The sequence below is a fragment of the Canis lupus genome, chromosome 24 (assembly GCF_003254725.2).
Source record: "Canis lupus dingo isolate Sandy chromosome 24, ASM325472v2, whole genome shotgun sequence".
Taxonomy (NCBI): Eukaryota; Metazoa; Chordata; class Mammalia; order Carnivora; family Canidae; genus Canis; species Canis lupus.
Genome location: NC_064266.1, coordinates 28,666,999 through 28,674,558, shown reverse-complemented (window position 1 = coordinate 28,674,558; position 7,560 = coordinate 28,666,999). Strand labels below are relative to the sequence as shown.

General features: G+C 49.4%; 1 long non-coding RNA gene across 2 annotated transcripts; it reads left to right on the top strand.

The window, feature by feature from the left end:
- Positions 1-709: 709 nt before the first annotated feature.
- On the top strand, positions 710-5,991 carry LOC118352195 (uncharacterized). Of its 2 annotated transcripts, none has more exons than XR_007405668.1 (4): positions 710-962; positions 1,617-1,698; positions 3,548-3,694; positions 5,893-5,991. It is a non-coding gene; the product is annotated as an uncharacterized LOC118352195 (long non-coding RNA). The 2 variants fall into 2 exon arrangements; XR_004808949.2 differs by having other exon boundaries at positions 711-902.
- The last annotated feature ends 1,569 nt before the right edge of the window (positions 5,992-7,560 follow it).

Sequence of the window (7,560 nt, the reverse complement as noted above, 5' to 3'; positions counted from 1 at the left end):
TCAGGCCAGGCCTCCCTCCCTGCTGTTCAAACCAGAGTCCCAGCCTCCTGCGGCTCTGGCTTCTCCCACCGCTTCTCCCAGCTCCCGAGTCCCAGGGACAGGACAGCAGGAGGCGTCTGCGCAGCCCAACCCTGGGTGGAAAAAGGTGGCACAGGGCACGGTTTCCTGGAGCGCTGCCAAGCTGCATCCTCTAGGTGCCAGGAACCCCAGCGACGGAAACTGCGGCTGCAGGGCCCATGCACGGGGCGTGCTGTCGGGAATCAGCTCGGGCTGAGGGCGAGTGTGGCCCAAAAGAAGGGGGGGACTTGGCCGGGGCCCGCGCAGGAGGTGGCCTTGCCAGATTCCTTTGAAATCATGGGATGGCGTTCTGGGAAAAAGCAGCTCTCAGGTGGAAAGGGTTCAGAGCAGACCTGGCTCATCAGGCTTTTCTGTAACCGTGTTCCTTCTCAGAGCCTTCACTGTCTGAGGTGAGGGGCCAAGGTGGGCAGCAGGGCCGCGGCAGCCTCGGGCTCATCTGCCAGAGGAGCTACCTCTGTCATACTCACCAGGGCACCTCTAGCATCTGGCTGGGACCTGGCGCTAAGGTACACTGGATGAGCAATGAAACCTGGGGATGAGGCTGATTTAAGGCCAAGGGCCACAGCCAGAGGTGAGAAAGAAACAAAAGGGGCAGTGGATATTCTGGGCCATTCTGGAACATTCTGGAATGTTCTGGAGTTCCTGGCCATAGTCCCAGTTCTGAGTCTTCAGATGCCCATCCTTCGAGGGCTGCAGGATGCCCTCCTGGCCTCTCTGACTGACCCCTGAGGCTGCAGCTCAGCCAATGCCCCCTTATTCTCCTTTCATGACCAATTATTCCTGGGATCCAGAAAGATCTCTTGGCCGTATAGGGAGCCGTGCAGGTGCTGTCAAAGAAAAGCAGGGTTGTTACTCTGAAGGGAGAAAGCCTGTGTGGGTCTAAGGTAGCCAGCTTGCTCCCCATTAGCCGAATATACCAGGTCTCAGAGAGTCATGGGCGATGGTGGTGGCAGGGGTTCCCTGGGACCATTCCTAATCCCATGTCTGCCCTCAGTGCTGAAGCTGGTGCTGATGGATGGTGTTTGGTCCATCAGATGATGGAGCTCCCCTTGTTGGATTCAGGGCAAGGATCTGAAAGCGTGGGGAAGGTCACTGTTGAGTTAACATAAGTGTGAAACCCTCTCCAGACCACAGTGAGGTGATTATGAGGAAGGGGAATTCCGGGGGCTCCCCTCCAAAGCTGAGCTACTGCAATGTTCCAGGCCCTGGCCCAGGCCCTGTCCTCAGTCCCCATACAATCCTGCAAGGCAGGGTGGCTGCCCCATTTTGCAGATGAGGAAACTGAGTCCAGGGAATAAAAGTGACATGTCCAAGTTGTTGAAATGGGGTTTGAAATCAGGTGTGGCAAATCTGAAGCCCAGGTGATTTTCAGACCAGCCTCTGCCTCCTGTGACCAGAAGGATGTGTGTCCTCTGAGGCAACCTCCTATTGGGAACCTTGGTGTTGCAAGGGAAAGACTCAGGGGAGAGACTAAAGAATATGCTCGAAAGTCCGTGTGGTAAGGGGAGAGGAATAAAGTGACTCCTTCATCCATCCAGATAATACTGAACATTTACTGCAGCCTAAATGCCAGAGATCCAGCAAAAAGAAAGCCAGCCCCTGACCTTGGAGAGTCAGTAGGTGAGTCAGGTATTTTTTAAGTATTACACAAAAATCATAAATTGCGTCTGTGAGCAGTGCTCTGAAGGAGAAGTATGAGATACTAAGAGATATTCTGAGAGGGCTCTGGCATGGTCAAGGGGGCCAAAGTAGCTTCCCCGAGGAAGGAATGCTTTAGCTCAGATCTCAGACATGAGTAGGAGTTAGCAAAGTGAGTGTGAGAGTGGAAGGGGAGGAGCAAGAAATATTCCAGAGAGTCAAAGGCCAGAGACACGTGCAAAGGCCCTGTAGCAGGAAGGAGAGATCCTGGTGCTCTCTGGAGATCAAAGAGCAAAGGGCTGGATGGTGTCTTAAAGTTGGAGCATAGGAAGCCAGTGAAATATTTCCAGTAGAGGGGGCATGATTATATCTGAATTTGGAAAAGATTCCCCTGGCTTCCATGTAGAAGAATATGCTTCCTCTTTTTTTTTTTTTTAATTTTATTTATCTAATTCATGAGAGACACACAGAGAGAGGCAGAGACATAGGCAGAGGGAGAAGCAGGCTCCCTGTGAGGAGCCCCATGTAGGACTAGATCCCAGGACCTGAGCCGAAGGCAGACACTCAACCACTGAGCCACCCAGATGCCCCAGATATGCTTCCTCTTAACTGTGAAGAGTAAGCTTGGCAAGAAGGCACTGGGAGCCAATTGGTAAGTCAACTTCTCTGGCCAGTCTTTGGTTTCCCCCTTTCCATGGGAATTTAGATGCAGTGATTGATCATTTCCATCTTGCAGATGTTCTGTGGGCCTTCCTCATGCTACCGGATGCTGCCTCTCAACAGGACACTGAGTCCTGGGGGTGAAGAGATTCTTCTCTTCTTCTCTCAATCTTTCTCTTGTAGCATTTAACATGAACCGTTCCAGAGTGAGTTGCCATGTGCACATGGACAGGTATCTGTGAATACCTGGAAAACAGGTAGGATAGGCTGTATCACCATGCAGTGATATCTACTAAGGCAGCATGTGTGCTGGGATGCACTGATTCTACCCCCTGGCATCAGCTTTCAAGAACTACCTGCAAGAGGGCAAAAGAAGAGTGTGGGCGGGTGGTCATGCTAACATTGTTTATGAACAGCACAAAAAACTGGAGCCAAATTAAAAGTCCACCAGTTGGCAACTTAAAAATTATAGCACGTGCATAAGTGGGGCAAATACTCAGTAACCATTAAATGAAATCAGTGGACCCTTTGTGTGCTCAAATGGCAAATCTCTGAAGCATTGTGACAGATGAAAAAAGCAAACTGTAGAAAGGTACATACCTTGCAAAAATCAGCATAGACATGCACCCCAGGGGCACTTGGGTGGCTCAGTCAGTTAAGCATCTGTCTTCAACTCAGATCATAATCCCAGGGTCCTGGGATCGAGTCCTGCCTCAAGCTCCCTGCTCAGCAGAGTGTCTGCTTCTCCCTCTGTCCTTCCCCCTGATCGTGCTGTCTCTCTGCCCCAAAAATAAATAAAATCTTAAAAAAAAGAAAGGCACCTCCCGGCTTCCACCCCTAGTCTTTCCTATGACTTCTATGTCACATATAATACCATATAAAGAACAGAGATTTCCGAGAAATACTTCCCTGGTGATAATGGTTGCCTCTGGACCGGGTCAGTTTTGGAGGTGACCTCTGTCAAGGGGAACTCTTGCCTTCTCAGTACTAGTCTACTATTTAAAAAAAGAAGGTTGAATTTATAGATTTCTATGTAACTTAAAATTAATTTAAAAAGATGAGCTAGGGCTCTTAGAGATACTCGGGAAGATATTGGCCAGATCTGCTGCGGCAGAGGGGCAGTTTCTGGTCTCTATAGGGTTCTATGCTTGATTGTCTTTACATTTTTCAGAAGGTACGTTTGTGCATTCGTGGTGCAATAACACAAGGAAAAATGAAGTAGTTCTTCTAATTTGGTCTTCTCTAAGTGAGCTCAGCAGCTAGGAGCACTCGGGGGACCTGAGGCCCAGAAACCCATGTGACAGCGAGCCAGCCTGCGGTGAGTCAGTGAGCGAGGGAAGAAAAGGCCATCCCCAGAGCCCGCTGAGTCACGTGACGCCCGAACACAGCAAACTGGCTTGTTTTGCAACCCAGGCAGGCCCTTTAACCACAAGCTGCTGGCTGGCCCCATGCGGTGGGGGGAGATGATGCCAGCACTCTTCCCTCAATGAGTCATGCTCCTTCCCGCAAGAGCTAGGGCAGGATGTGGAGGAGATGGGCTCGGGGGGCAGAGGCTTCTGCCTTTAGGCCATGGGAGGCTGGGTGCCCTGGAGGGTGGCAGGCCCCGGGGCCCTTGGGGAAGTCCTCGTTGGGGCTGCTGCTCTCCTGTGTAGATGGACACAACCACCGACGTGGGCCGCAGACCACCGCACTGAGTGCCTGCGTGGTGATCACAGGGAGGCAGGTTTCGGAGGCTTCCACTCAACACGGATAGCACATTTACGTGCAGGGCACTATGCTCATGTGACGTGAGAGCTTACAGGACAGGGCTTGCTGGCCCTTGTACACAGAAGGGGAGACTGGGCCTCAGTGGAGGTAAGGGGCTTGCCCAAGGTCTCAGGTCCAAGCTGGTAAGTGACAGAAGCAGGATTTGAAACCAGGTGCGGCTGAAGTCAAAGACCAGCTGGCTTTCACTGCCCTCTCGTCCCTTCCAGAAAGGTGTGTGTCCACAGGTCTGTGGCCTTGGAAGCCACTCCTTGTGCATCACACTCTCAGGTTTGCTGGTGGAAGGGAAAGTCGGGCAAAAGTGGGAGATCCTCAGAGATGGTAACAAGAACTTGACGTACCATTTCTGAGCCCTTCTCGGCCTAATGCTGGACCGAGCACGTTACTTTCATGTGTTGCTCAGTCCCTCCAACACGGTGGTGAAACAATGATCTTTGTTCTCAGGAAGGGCACACTGAGACTCAGAGAGTGAAATGACTGTCTAAGCACACAGCTAGCAGAATTCAAAACTGAGTCTGTCTGATTCCAAAAACGCACCGTCTGTAGTTACCCATAAGCGCTCTTTCCACCTGCAAACACAGATTTCCTGTGAGGTCCAGCTCTTGGCTCTCCTTTTCCTCTGCAGTCTGACCCTTGCCCACCAGGCAAGTTCTTATTCATGCTCAATACCCTACCAGGAAGCCTTCCTCAGCTCCATAGCAAGGGGTTCTCTTGTGCCCCCACAGCTCTCCAACCACATGGGTCTTTATTAGATGTGCTTTTGTGACTCTCCTTACTTACCTTTTCAGAGGGCCATGAGCTCTTTCAGGGTAGATATAATGTAATGGTGAATTTTATGTGTCATCTTGACAGGGCTAAGGGATGCCAGGGATACCAATGAAACATTTTTTGGATATGTCTATGAGGATGTCTCTGGGAAAGATGAGCATTTGAATCAGTAGACAGAGTAGAGAAGATGGTGGGGATAGGCATCATTCAATCTGTTGAGGGCCTGACCAGAACAAAAAGGCAGAGCGAGGATGAACTCATCTTCACTTGAGCTGGGACGTCCATCTAATGCTCCCAGACATTGGAGCTCCCAGTTCTTGGCCTTTCCAACTCCAAGTGGGACTTCTCAGGCCTTCAGACTCCAACTGAGTTACACCACCCATTTTGCTGGTTCTCCAGCTTGTACATGGCAGGTTGTGGGATTTTTCAGCCTCCATAATCACATGAGCCATTTCCTATAATAAATTTCCTCTTACATGCATATCTCTATTGGTTCTGTTTCTCTGGAGAACCATAACTCATACAGAAGGTAGCACATTCATTAACTATGTTAAAAATACTTTGGTCATATTTTCCATCCAGAGACTAGTGCAGTGGTTACATCATGATCAACCCATAGATCTGGGCTTGAATCCTGATTGGTCTGGGTGATGTTGGGTCTGGTCTGGGTGAAGTTGGGCCAATAACTTGACTTTTCTCAGTTCCGTCTGTAAAATGGAGATTCTAAAGTTTACTTCCCAGTGTCACCGTAGGGATTAAGTGAGATATTTCTGTAAAGTGCTGAGCACAGTGCCCGAGGCACAGAGTGCATTCATATCAGTAACCACCCAGTCTAGTCCAGTCAGAGGTCAGCAGATGACTGGCTGGGAGAAAATATAGCTGTGCAGCAGCCCCTATGCCATTGTGAGGACCCTATTCCAAGCTCTGAGTGCTGCCCATGATTTATAACGTCATCCCCTGAATATATCATTCCTTATTTTTCAGAGGGTGGTGATTCACACCCAAATTTACAGATGCAGAAAAGGGGTGAGAGAAGATGAGCTGAATAAATCTACAAACCAAAATTCACATATGGAATAATATAAAGAATAAAGATTTTTTAAAAAAATATTCTTTCTTAATTCTGTCTGAGGGAATTACAATAATTTGCATCAATCACCTAAAGAAAAAATTTATTTAATTCCCAAGTCTGATGAGGGTGGGTTGAAAACCACATACACAAACACTACTTGTGACCCTCTGAATTCTTACAAATTTGGGGACGATGTGATAATACATTGTCACACCCTGATATTTATCCTGAGAAAATAATCCTGAAGAAAGGAATAGACATAAGCAGAGATATTTATTACATCAGTGTCTATAGCAGCAAAAACCTGGATAACCCTCAAAGGATCATTTGTAGGGGACTGGTAAGTCAAGTCGTGGTCATCAATGTAATTGTCAACAATGTCAGTGGTTTCATTGGAACATGCAAGATGTTTATTACACAATTACCAGGAAAGCAGAATGCGACCTGGAATTTATTCTGTGAATGCAAGTGTGTGAAGTTTGTGTAAATGTGAGCAAGGGCAGGCAGGTCAAAGGCAGAAAGAAAGAGTTGTTGAATGGGGGGTTGTGGGTTGCTTTCATGCTGTTGTTTGATTGAGTCACTATTTCTGGGTCACACTATAAGTGGCCTGGAGAAGTCGCCTCACCCTGGGATTTCATACCCAGATTATTTTCCACCAAGCTGTATCTAGCCTCCTCTTGCCTCTCCTGCAGCCAGGTCACCCCAGCAACCCCCAAAACAGCTTCCATGCTGGCCTCAAGATGCAAATACACATAATGGTCTCTTGTCTGGCTCCCAAAAGCTGACTGGCCTTCACCAGGGACTTCCAGGAAGCCAAAGCACTCCAATGTGGACTGAATGGTTCCCCCTTGGAGTGCTCTCGGGCACTGGTCAGGAGGGGCTGGTCTTGCAAAATGGTTCCTGAGAGCACTTTCCATAGAGGCAAAGAGCCCTGCAGGGGAGGGAGGCTGCGTTAGTCCTAATGGGGCTGATGGGAGTCCCATTAAATTAGGGAGTTTCACTCCCCGAGAATCACAAGTGGGAGTCATGCACTTTTGCCCACAGGACCATTTTCAACTCTAGACAAACAAACAAAGTCATGGATGAAACCATTTCTGTCTGGAGGGAACTCCAGAGGGACCCTTAAAGCAGGGGGGAAGCTGCTATGCTCCCCAGCCACCTCCTTCCCAGGATCCTCTTTGGTCCGGCTGATGTGCGGCAGCCTCAGATGCAGGCCCCTGTACCTGCTTCCACCTGTCTCCATCTCTGGCGACCCAGGCCTCTGCCCAGCTGCTGAGTACAGGCATGCACCCCCGGTTGGCCCCCGACCCAGCCACAGAATCACGCTCTTTCAAGCCGGTTGACGTGAGGAGCCAGAGAGGGGTTTTGGAGGCTGATTAACCGTCATTGCCATACATGCATGGGTTCATTCATTCATTTATTCATGATCTCTTCTTCAGTTATTAAGGACACCTGTTCTCTGTCAGACCTTATTCTGGGCTCCGAGGAGATGGTAAGACAGTGGTGGTTCAGGGAGTAAATGATAAACAAGTGAATAGGAAAAAGCGGAGAAATTCTATAGAAGAAATCCCCTGGGCGTT